General features: G+C 30.4%; 1 pseudogene; it reads right to left on the bottom strand.

The window, feature by feature from the left end:
- Window positions 1-4,056: 4,056 nt before the first annotated feature.
- Window positions 4,057-12,241, bottom strand: part of LOC110019020 — an 11,333-nt pseudogene continuing 3,148 nt past the window's right edge.

The raw sequence follows: 12,241 nt of genomic DNA, 5'->3' as shown, positions 1-12,241 counted from the left end.
ATTAACACTCTACTGCTGTGAATTTTCAAGAAACAACACTACTATAGTTTTTTTTTTCTCAACCCCACCTTTATGTATAACACCAAAACATAGGTCACCATCCATTATCTTGTGGGCCTCTTTATTTATTCTTATAATTACAGTCAATTGGTTCTTTACATCATCTATTTTGTTCGTCTCTTTCTACTTTTGCACCTTATCTCTAATGTCAACCAAATGAATGACTAATCAACTAGTAATAGGTCACTCTCCTTTAACCCATTCTTCTCATTTAACTTTTCTTGAATCCTACTTAATTGCACTTCAAACTAGGCCAACAACTTTTAATTCTTATGTAATAGTAAAATGCTACTTTAATCATATGTAGAAAGGTATGGACTCACTAACAATTAATTGTGCTTCCACATTTTCCATTGTTTTCCTTATAAAAAATGTGAATGTTCACTTTTGTCTTTATAAATAGAATAAATATTTATCAAGAAAGAGTTTTTTCGTTTGACTAGTAGAAATACTCCTCATTAGCTTCATATATCAAATATCACCATTTATCACCTATAGGAGTTAATTTATGATAATAATGAATCATATTACAAAACATATCTATCAACACTTATATATTTATTCATCAACAATGATGATGAATCTTAAACTACAAGCATCTCATTGATTTTTCAACTAAAAATATTTGGTGCTCTTTCTCTCGCTCTCTCTCTCGCAAAGAAATTTTGCATATTTTTCTCTTTAACTTTGGATGGCTTCATATGCGTAGTAGTATAATATCATGGCATGTACAATTAGAGTGTAACATTTTGGATTTTCTTATAAATTTTTTTATTTAAGTAATGCCTTCATAATGCACCATTATTGTCTTTAGTCCACTCAACATCTACTCTCATGAATATGAAAAAAAATGGTTTATTATTTTAAGCTAATTTAAGTAGCTAATTTAAAGAAAAAGCAATTTGTTTGTTAATAATACAGATTTATTTTTCTATGAGAAAATATTAGTAATGCTTTCGGACATCGCACTTTTAGTACCTTCTTGAATTTCTCTCCCCAAACATAAACTATGTAAGAGATTTGTCTTCATCCATGTAATTATCTAACATCTTACTTATTTTGCATGGCTTATTGAACTCTTTTTCGAGATAATTTATCCAAAGTCCATCTTAGTAATCAATGCAAACTCAGTTATGTCAAATATTTTCTCTTTACCTTCAACGCTAAGTATAATATCATAGTTTGTCCTTTTATGATCACCAAACATCTCAATAAAAGCTAATGAATCAAAGCCACAAAGAGCTATAATTCACAACACTTGGGGAATTGGGAGAAGTGGGATATCTCAACATCGACAACAATATTTTTAGCCTCAAATTGTCTAACTTTTTTTTCAACCATCAACTCTACATGTGATTCGAGCAATATGATGCCTTTTACATGTACGATTAAAGAAAACTTTTATATACATTACATAACAACACTTGAGTTAATTTCAAAGTGGGTATTAAGTTTAAATAATGTAATGTAAAATATATTTAAATCATGTTTGAATAACAATCCAATAATATACTAACATTTTTTGAACTTTGGTCGAACCTAGCTCTATTCTTATACCTGATGATATCCTGATTGAAGTGTGAAAATATTTAGAATATTTGAAACTTTCATGGTTTACTAAACTCTTTAACACCATTTAAAAACTAAAAAGATGCCCAATGAGAGGAGGAAGAGTATTTTGGACCCCATTTTTAGGAATAAATGGATGCAAAGGATTGTGCAAATTAAAAAGGAATTATGTTAATGTGTCATGCATTAAACTTATATAAGAGAGTAATTAAAGATTAAATTAAGACATGATTCAAAGTCTTTTCATAATCAGTCTAGAAATATATCGAGTTAGTCTACTCTGCAAGCTATAAATTTATTGAGTGGTTTGATGGAGAAGTGCAGAGAGAGTAAGGAGGATATACAATACATATGATTTTTATATACATATGATTTTTATTGATTTAGAAAAAGCTTACAATAAGATTGCAAGAGAAGTTCTTTGGGTAGCTCTATTCTTTGAGGAGTTCTAGAAAAGTAAAGTGTTGATATGACTTATATTCAAGTTAGTAAAGATACGTATACTAGAGTTGGTACTTTAGTTCCAATAGAAGGAGGATTGAGCTAAGTATTTGCCTATTTCAGTTGGATTACATTAGGGATTAGCTTTAAGCCTATATCTTTTTGCTTTAGTTATGGACACTCTTACTGAACATTTACGGAGAATATACCTATACGTATGCTTTTGCTAATGATATCCTTCTTGTGGTTAAGACTAGAGAAAGTTTTTGGAAAAAAAAAACTTGAATTATGGAGGTCTGAGTCTGAAGGCCTTTGTTTAACGAGATATAAAATTGAATACATGAAATGTAATTTTAGTTGTAGTATATCTAGTGGCAGAGTTGTAACTATGGGTAATCAAATCATTAAAAAGTGTGAATGTTTTAAATATCTTGGGTTTATAGTTCAAAATTAGTAGAGTTCAAATTGGTTGATTGAAGTAGGGGAATGCAACAGGACTCTTGTCTGATAGAAAAGTATCGCTTAGACTTAAAAGCAAAATTTGTAAGATAGTAGTGATACATACATTCCTTTATGGTATAGAATGTTGGCCTTTAAAAGAGAAACAAAAAACTAAGTCAAGTGTTACTGGGATGAGAATGCTTAGGTAGATGAGTTGCTTGACAGTTTAAATAAAATGTGAAATTAAAATATCAGTGAAACAGTTGGTGCAGCTCCCATGGTAGACAATATTAAAGAGAGTAATCTTAGATGATTTGGTCACGTTAAGTGTCGATCATCTAATGATCTGGTTAGGAGAGTAGATGTTTTAGATTCAACTTATGTTAAGAACTAAAATGACTTCGGCATATAGTAAAAAAAATGATCTCAACTTATTTGCATTAAATGAAGGTATGACATTCAATAGGACACAACGGAGAAATGGGATTCATGTAACCGTCCACACTTAGTAAGATAAACTTTTGTTGTTGCTTTAAAATCATGTTCAACTTTTTTTCAATTCTTGATTATATATTTTTTTTCAAGCAATGCTCAAACCACGGTAAGCTATGCTCATGTAAGATTTGAGCTTGTCTGAATATCATTAAAGCCTTATTCTAACTATATTTGGAGAGTATTAAATTATTTTCAAAATTTATTACAACAATGTTTTAGCCATTCTTAAATCTCAATTCAATCATATTCAAAGCATTGAACCATTTTATTATATTATGCAAACTTTCTTTGAATATTATTTGAATCTTATTTCAAAGTACTAAAAGTGATCACTAAAAACACTAAACTTGAATAGCTAGTTAGAGATGGAGACAAGGATTTTAAATTGTTTGTTGTAGACCGATTAAATAAGCCTTGAGATTGCAAAAGATAAAGATGATGCTGTGGTAATAAATAGTTAATCAGCTTCTTGTTCAAAAATTTGTGCAACTATTTGTGTGAGGATTCAAATCCTATTTCTATAAGATAAAGGAATTGTATTACAAATCGATTTTTGGGCATATTTGAAAATATCAAAGTTGACATACTACTAATTTTGAGTGTTATGAGGGACATAAATGTCTCTTTCCCTGACGTCGAGGTGGGCATGCAAGGAATCGTAATGATTTCCTCCAATATATTTATGGGTACATACTACATAATTCTTATGTATTTACATATCTTACACCTAAACTTTAATATTTACAAAATGACCCTCAAACTTTCAATATCACATTTAAAAAAATGTTTATATTTATGACGCCCAAAATGTTATGCATGTAAATATTTATGTAAATTTCATATATAGAGACATATGACGCACATTTGTGATAGCATTTTGAACAATTAACAGGCTCAGCATACATATATTTTAGTTGAAAGAGAGACTAAAAAAAAAGCTAATAGTACATATAAAGTTAAGTATATAGTAAGCTTAGCTTTGGCCATATATATAATGTACTCATTTGATGGTTAGAAAAGAATATACATAAATGAGAAAAGCTAGCACAATCAACGTGCAATATCCGACTTAGTTGTCTGGCCTAACTGCTCCATTTCCCATATGAGCTTGGGGGTGACAGCATGGTGCATGGGTTCATACACCTACAAAAACCAAAACCATACATTTAACTTTCAAATATTTTAATAATAAATTAATTATTTTGAACAAGCGATGTGTTTCTTTTCGAAGAAAAAAAAATTTAATGGTTCATAATAATAATAAAATGTATTTTTTTAATAAATAGACACTTTGAAAAAAAAAATTCAAGAATTTCTAATTCATGTAATTTGTTTGGAAAGTTATCAACAGTGTCTTAAATATGTTCATGCATCATCAAAAAAGTATTGTTATGCCTTGCAAGTTGATTCGTTGCAACACATTTAATGATGTTGGTGCAGTCTGCATGGTCCTAATAGTTGGGTTGTTTTTCTCCGGCCACAAGATTTTGAGTTCAAGACTTAATACATATAAGTGTGAGTGTAAGTTTAAGAAAAAAAATATGATGCAAAGTGCTTAATTTATTGGTTATTTTGGCATACTTATTTATCAAATCATGCACATTATGCATGTCAATATTTATTAGGCCTCCTATGGTTTGGGTACCATTTCCCAATTATAAATTTCTAGTTATGATTTGGGCAATTTGCTTAAGATAAATTTAGAAATAATACTACCGTACTTAAATGGTTTTTCTAGTGGTTGGTAGATGAGGTGAATGTGTTATATATGAAAAGAAAAGCTCACAAGCAATATTTTTATGTAGTTGGAAAAATGAATATCTTTTTGTCGTATTCATGAATGATAATTCATACCTAATTAAACCACATGAAACACAAATTGTTGACATTAATGTCTAAAAGGGAAAAGATTATCAGCCTGACCTAGTTAGAAGTATATTATATAGATTTAACATAAAATGAGAGTTTTTTATCTCTGGTAAGGTTGTGAGTCTGGATGATTTACTATTAGCTAGAACAAAAAGCATTAAAAAAACTCTCTTGAAAAAAGGAGTGGGGTTTGTCATCAAATTTGATGAAATTAAGATTATAGATATCAGGAACACCCAAAGTTTGTGAATCCATGTGCACTGGGATAGAAATATATAAGCAAAATAAGTTTGATGTTAGAAGTTAACTAGAAAAAAAATTCTCTAAGAAGGAAGGGGTAGACTTTTTGAGTATGAATTAATGATGAGGGTAGATTCCAAAATATTTAAAATAGTCAATAGGAAGTGGTAATAATATTTTTACTTTTGATTTAAAATGGGAAATGGAGTCATGGGAGGGTGTATGAGAAGGAGGAGGATGCATTGAACAACTAATTAATAAGAAAATCCATTTTAATGCCAACTTACAATGTATTGGATTGGATATAGAAAATGTATAATTGTTGAAGGGCAATTTCATCTTATTTGAATAGTTTGGAAAACAAATCCTTAGAAGGATAGGATGAGAGAAAGCCAAGAAAATAGAATTTACAATGGTCAAATCCAAGCATAAATAGCTCAACATATAAGAGTTTTTTTATTTTTTTTCATGAAGAATTAACAATGTAGTTGTAAAACATTATTTTATGAGGAAATTATATGCTAAATGAGAAATTCTCCCTATCGTTAACGAAAAAATAAAAAAAGTGTGTTTACATGATAAAAACTAATAATGGAGACTCTATCTGGAGAACATAGAACTTTAATGACTTGAAATTATTCCATCCCTAGAAAACTAACATGTGCTTGATTATATGTAGCTAATTTAGTAGGCATAAGTTGTGAAGGTTGTTCCAAGGCCTATATTAATCCAATCTCAACCCATGTGAATAGAGAGTATACTAAGATGAAGTTACTCTTATTAGTTTTTTTTTAAATTTAAATCACACAGGTAAACCACTTGTCATATATTACTTAATTAATGAAATTAATAAAATATTAGGATATACAATAGTTTGTGTTATCCTTTCCTTTAGATTTTGTGTCGCTTCCTAAATTACTCTCTTATAATATTGTGTGAAGTTGAAGGTTTGCATGGCTAATGAAAGGAACAAAAAAAAAAGGTACGAAGATGCATTTGTGAAAAATCAAATTTTAACTATTAAACTATTGCTAACAACCAATGTTTAGTTGCCTTATGCTAATAAAAACTAGGCTACTTCTAAGTTTTTCTTAACATGCAACTAAAGTCAAACATACACATGTTAAAAAACCAAGTTAGAGAAGAATTATCATTGGCAACTAAAACATATTTTCTTCACTTAAACATAAGCACAATTAAATAAATAATTAGCTGTGTAATAAAAAAATTCAAAGGTACAAACAAGTGCAAAGGAATAATATTAAATTACATCCAATATGATCATGAAATAAATAAAAATAAATATTTTATGCACTTAAAAGCATAGCTTAAAAGTGGATGAATAAATTGCAAGAACGTACACTATATAATATGGTACACTATTTTACTATTTTTTACTTTCTCTTATTTTACACCTCACGCTGTATTTTTTTATTCCATCTCCTATAATACTCAAATGAGGATTTTTATTTTTATGGACCAAAATTATTTCTTATGATGATCATTGAAGTCGTCTTTAGTATAACCAACAAAATATTTATGATTATGTTAAATCTTTGAATGCATAAAAGATCTTCTTTTGATTTACATGATGCAACAAAAGTTTGTTAGCAATCCTTTAATTTGTTCTTCTTTACAAGTAATAATCCAAGTTCTTGCATCTTTATCATATTTCAAGAGTTACTTCATTGTTTCTTCATCAAGTTTTAGCTACTATTCAACAAAAAAAAAGGTTCATAATTTCAATTACTATCATTTTTAATTCAACTCTATTAAAAATATAGCTTGATTTGCTTTTGAGTTTTGATTAATTTAAGCGTCAATCTTCAACTTTATTTAAGAAAACATTGTATTCTCATTTTTGTCCAGTTTTAATAGCCACCTCTTCATAATTGAAGCATCTATCATTTTTTTTGACAATTATATATATATCGGTGCACTCTTTTCTTAGCTTTGTGAACTAAGATATATGGCTTTTGTGATGAATACTTTATTGCAATTCATACTATCTTAAGCCTAACTTTATCTACATAAGGTGACACTTGGTAGCTCACCCAGTTAAGTATGCATGGTTTTTCTTTTAGTGTTTGTTTTGTGTTTATTTACTTTTAATAAATTTTTATTTGGGTTGTAGTGTCATGAGGGGTTATTTGGATCACATGAGTGCAGTGTTTGCTTTTAGGGTTACAAGGCTTGGGCTTAAGTTTGGACCCTGAAAGGTGGGCTTGTCTTTGGAGGGTTGGGCCTACCATTTAACCCACTTAAGATTAACTAATCTAACTAATTAGATTAATCAATTTAATTTATTATTTCATTTATTTTAAGTGAATATAAAATTGGTTGGAAATTCTATATAGGTGAGTTCCGACTCTAGGCATCTAATAAGGTCATTAAGAAATCCTAAGGCTACATCTTAGGCTTCTATCGAGAGAAAATAAGTCATCACATAAGTGAGGTCAACAATGACACATCACTAGATTAAGTGATTTCCTATAATAATGATGGAAGTAATAGAGGGTGAAGATGATGTTTGATTGGCAATAATCAAATAATACCAATTGAATGATGTTCATATAATGATGGTGTTAAGACAATGATAATTAATAGATGATTATTAGTTGAAGGTGGTCGGGCAATGGTGATTGATGGCGAGTGTTGTGCAAACAATGTGAAAAATAAAATTACACAACATAGAATCAAACGAATACGGAGTAATTTATGTACTTTGGCGCATATTCTCTTAGGTTCCACGAGGAGAGAGATTCCACTCTAACTGGCGAGGAAAAAGAAAAGAGGACCTATAGTTTTTTAGATAACTTAGCTCTCTAATCTTATATCAAAATTTTCTATAATGTTTAGGAAAAAACTCTATCTATAGTTTTTATGAGTGATATTTTAGACCATATTTTAATTTTATGATTTAAAATATTCATATAGTCTAAATAAGATCTATATTAAAATATGGTCTAAAATTAAGAAATATTGATATAGTCTAATAGTCTAATATTGATATCAAATTAGAATATATTTAATATGGTTGAAATTAAAATATGGTCTAAATTAAGAAATTAAAATAACCACTCGACAAATTTATAACCATATTTTAATTTCTTAATTTGGTTTCATTTGACTTGGATTTGATTAATTGTGTGCCATTGGATTCATATCAATAAGCTTTTTAATTCAACTTTGAGTCTATCAAATCAAAGAGTGATCCTTAATTTATTTTTGAAATTTTCTCAACTCCAATATTTGTATAAAAAATCATATTTAGTCATACGAGTTTTTCAATTTTATATTAAATTATATTTTTTAGTAAATATATTGATGATAAATTTTCACTCACATAAAATTAAACTATAGTATTTAAATGTTGCTAAAATATTTTTATCATTAATATTTTTTAATTTTTATTATAAAATAAAAAAAAAATCTCAATTACTCATCCTTATTGTAATCATTAATGCTTGACTATGTTAATTGCTTTAAAAGCTCAAAACTATCGGATGCCCTTTCAGATCCAAACAAGCATAGCAAAGAGTGGTGGGACCACGAGCTAAAGCTGTAGGTGGGGCCCAGCTGTTTAGTTTAAGGAAAATCAAATTTTATTTTGTTAATTTTGTTACCGACAATCTAGGAAGTATGAAGCAGGACTCTTCATTAATAAATTGTAGAAATACATTTTAAAATCATTTTTCAAGTAAAACAAAGGTGCCTATACTTTTGGAAGATTTGCATATATATAACCCAATTCCTATATATTTACATACCTAAACTTCAATTTCACCATACATGATACATGACCACCCTACCCATGCTTAAAAATGTGATTTTTTCATGTGATATGAAATATTTGAATGGCTTAAATATAAAAATAAAATAAAATTTAAATGTCAGATATGTAAATACAAAGAAATTGGGTGGAATCACGTAAAAATCTCGTGTGGAGTCATTCATGCATTTGCATGCAATAAATAATTTTTGCCGAAAGTGAGAGAATTTCTTTTGGCATCAAGTGCGCTTATTTATGCTCTTATGAACCAGTGGATGCTCATAATATGAGTGCAGAAAGAAACTTACATAATTAATGGATGGAGATGGCTTGAAATAATAATGATAAGAATGACATACATATAAAAAGTTTGATTAATTAGGAGTTTAATGACATAATTGTACCTCCAGTTTAGATAGCAATTCATGGGCAGTTTGTGCAGAGATTATAATATGCCGGGAAGCAGGATCAATGAATCCCTCATCAATTGCCTTGTCCACAAAATTTAGCAGCGAATTATAGTACCCTTCCACATTCAACAAGCCCACCTAAATAAAATATTCACAACTTATTAATTATTAAATATGTATAATGTGATATGCATGTATATTTGAGAAAATATTACGTGTGGTGAACAACATTTTCGGGCGACGGTCCGGCTAGATACAACCATGCAGCCGTATATTAAATGACGACTCATCTGAATCATAGTCCGGACATGCAACGCGCATAATATTTGCTCAATATGTTCATACCGGCTTGTCATGGATTCCGAGCTCAGCCCAAGTAATGACTTCCAGCAGCTCCTCCAACGTACCATACCCACCTGGATTTTTATCAAGTCATCAGTACACGCATGAAAGCAACAAATCAAATGAAAAACTACATCAGCGCGCCAGCAATACTGCTCTGCAACATGTGCTGATAGCCCTACCATAGCTTCAGGTGGTGCCCTTAAGTCCCCGTGTCCGCCCTTTTCAAACAGTGCACGCAAAGGATTTATCATAAAAAACACATTTTTAAGATCCATCAATCTTTATTCATACGTACATCATCATCATGAAAATTACACCGTTCTTTCCAAATGTGACAGCTTAAGCACAGTCTCTAATGGCGACGTTGATTGCCCAAAGCTTCGTTCCTGTGGCCCATCACTTATCGTATAGTATGATCGTGAGGTTAAGGCATATTCCTTCTTCGAATTATTTACGTGCATACCACTTAATTCTTATGTATTTACATATCAAGCACATAAACTTTTGTCTTTGTCGTAATTTATACCATCTAAAATTTAAATGAAAAAAGTGAAAATATAATTACAAATTCAAGTTTAGGTGTTGGATATGTAAATAATTTAGAATAAATGGTATGTATGTAAATCTTCCTACTTCTAAATTACATCAAGCTGTGGTCCTGTGGATCATATATGGGATTGTGGTACCAGTGGTTGGCTGAGTTGTCTCTCGGGGCATAATTCCTTTTATAGCTATATATCTAATATTTAAAAAAAAATTGTCATAAATCATTTTCTAGCAATATATAATTTGTAATGTCATGTCCGTGTGAAAATTATTTATTATTTGTTGGAGACGTCTTCTAATGATTATGAGTTCTAGCAACAATGCAACGTCATTTGTGATTTATAATTCATCATTTAAAAATGTATACTTAAATACTGAGTCGCGCACTCACGCATTCTTATCTATAGAATCAGGTCGTCGATCACCCAAACATATTAAACTGGTCTATCCTCTTTTCCAATTTGCTAATATATTCGCTCACTGAGAAGACTACTTTGCCTTCGGACTTCGGTTATCTTAAATGCTCCTGCTCAACTGGAAGCTACATCTGAACAACAATAAATATTTTCAATGATTATCGAGAAAAAACCGTTAATTGAAAAGAAGGACACTCACGAAGACTTACAATCCTTTTTCCGCACACCCTCCTCAAGCAGGAGGCTCTTGGGACTTTTTAATGAATCCTGTGGTATCGTGAATATAGGAAACCCTAGATTTCATATTTGCATGCATAACACTCGAATCTGTATTAATACATAATAAAGTACGACTATAACACTAACTTTTTAAAAATGAAATATATCGTGTGCTATGAATGTAAATATCAAAATTTGGGTGTTGGATATAACAAAAAATTGTGTGGTATGCAAGTCCAAAATTTTCTTTTAAATAATATTATATTTTTAACATATTCAACTGTTTGTGAGGCTATAATTTCTTGGGAGTAAACTGTCATCTGCTTCGAATGTGTAATTTCTCGAAATGATTAGTTCTATATATGATTCGTGCATGATGACAAAAAGGGGACTATTTTCCTTTTATGTTAGTTTAGCTAAAGGGACTGGGCACATACACTGTTTTATTTATCCGAATAATAACTCAAAATCTAATGTGGTAAATTGAAAAGGAATAACATATGACTGTGAACTGCTTCAAAATTTGATTTAGCTAAACTTCTATTATGGTGGTGTTATGCGCTTATTTTTTTTGATCCCCCAGCATGGATCTCAAAAAATTAAAAAAAAAAATTAAACATTTCATATTCAAATTCAAGATCTCCTAGCACCATGGTTTCCAAAAGTTTATAGTCAAGCTGACCCACTCGACAAAACGAATGCAATGGTATCAAGATTGAGTCAATCTGGGTCTAACCAAGCCTACATCATGCCTTTGAAGCATATTTGAAAGCTTTAGATTTTCAACTTAATTGTCAAATGAACTCCAATTTGACATATTGATAGTCAAATTGAGTGTCTCAGCACGTAGAATCCAACAAGCCTAATATCACTCAAATTTGAGATTATTAAGGCACTTAAATCATTAAAAAATCTCAATAATTTTGGGGTATCAATATAGGTTGTTTGATCATGTGTTTGGATAAGTTATTCGCCAAAAAACTAAAATGGCCGACCTTATTGAATGAGTCAACTACCACTCATCAGCCATTGTCGAACACCGTCGGTTGTCACCGCACTGGTGATCTAAGATGGTCGACGACCCTTGCTTGCAAATGTCATATCCTAAATATGACTATAAAAAATAACACTCGTATTGGACTTAACAATAACTATGACCTCTGCAGCATCCGACCATCTTCGATCACTACCCATCGGCAACCGTCGTCCGTCGCCTCTTATTAAAAAAAAATTGCGTACGTAAGACGTACGAAGCGCTGCGTACGTTTTGGAGGTTATACAAGTGGTATAAGGGAGTTATATCCACGTTATACCTTATTGTAACCTCTATGTAACCTTCTGTAACCTACCTGTAACCTACAAATAAGTTCTGCGCTTCTGTTATCATATATTAAGAACTTATTTGTAGGTTACGGGTA

This window comes from Phalaenopsis equestris, unplaced genomic scaffold (genome assembly GCF_001263595.1).
Source record: "Phalaenopsis equestris unplaced genomic scaffold, ASM126359v1 Scaffold000038, whole genome shotgun sequence".
Lineage (NCBI taxonomy): Eukaryota > Viridiplantae > Streptophyta > Magnoliopsida > Asparagales > Orchidaceae > Phalaenopsis > Phalaenopsis equestris.
Note: the sequence above shows the minus strand (reverse complement) of the source record. Positions and strands in the feature narration are given on the sequence as shown.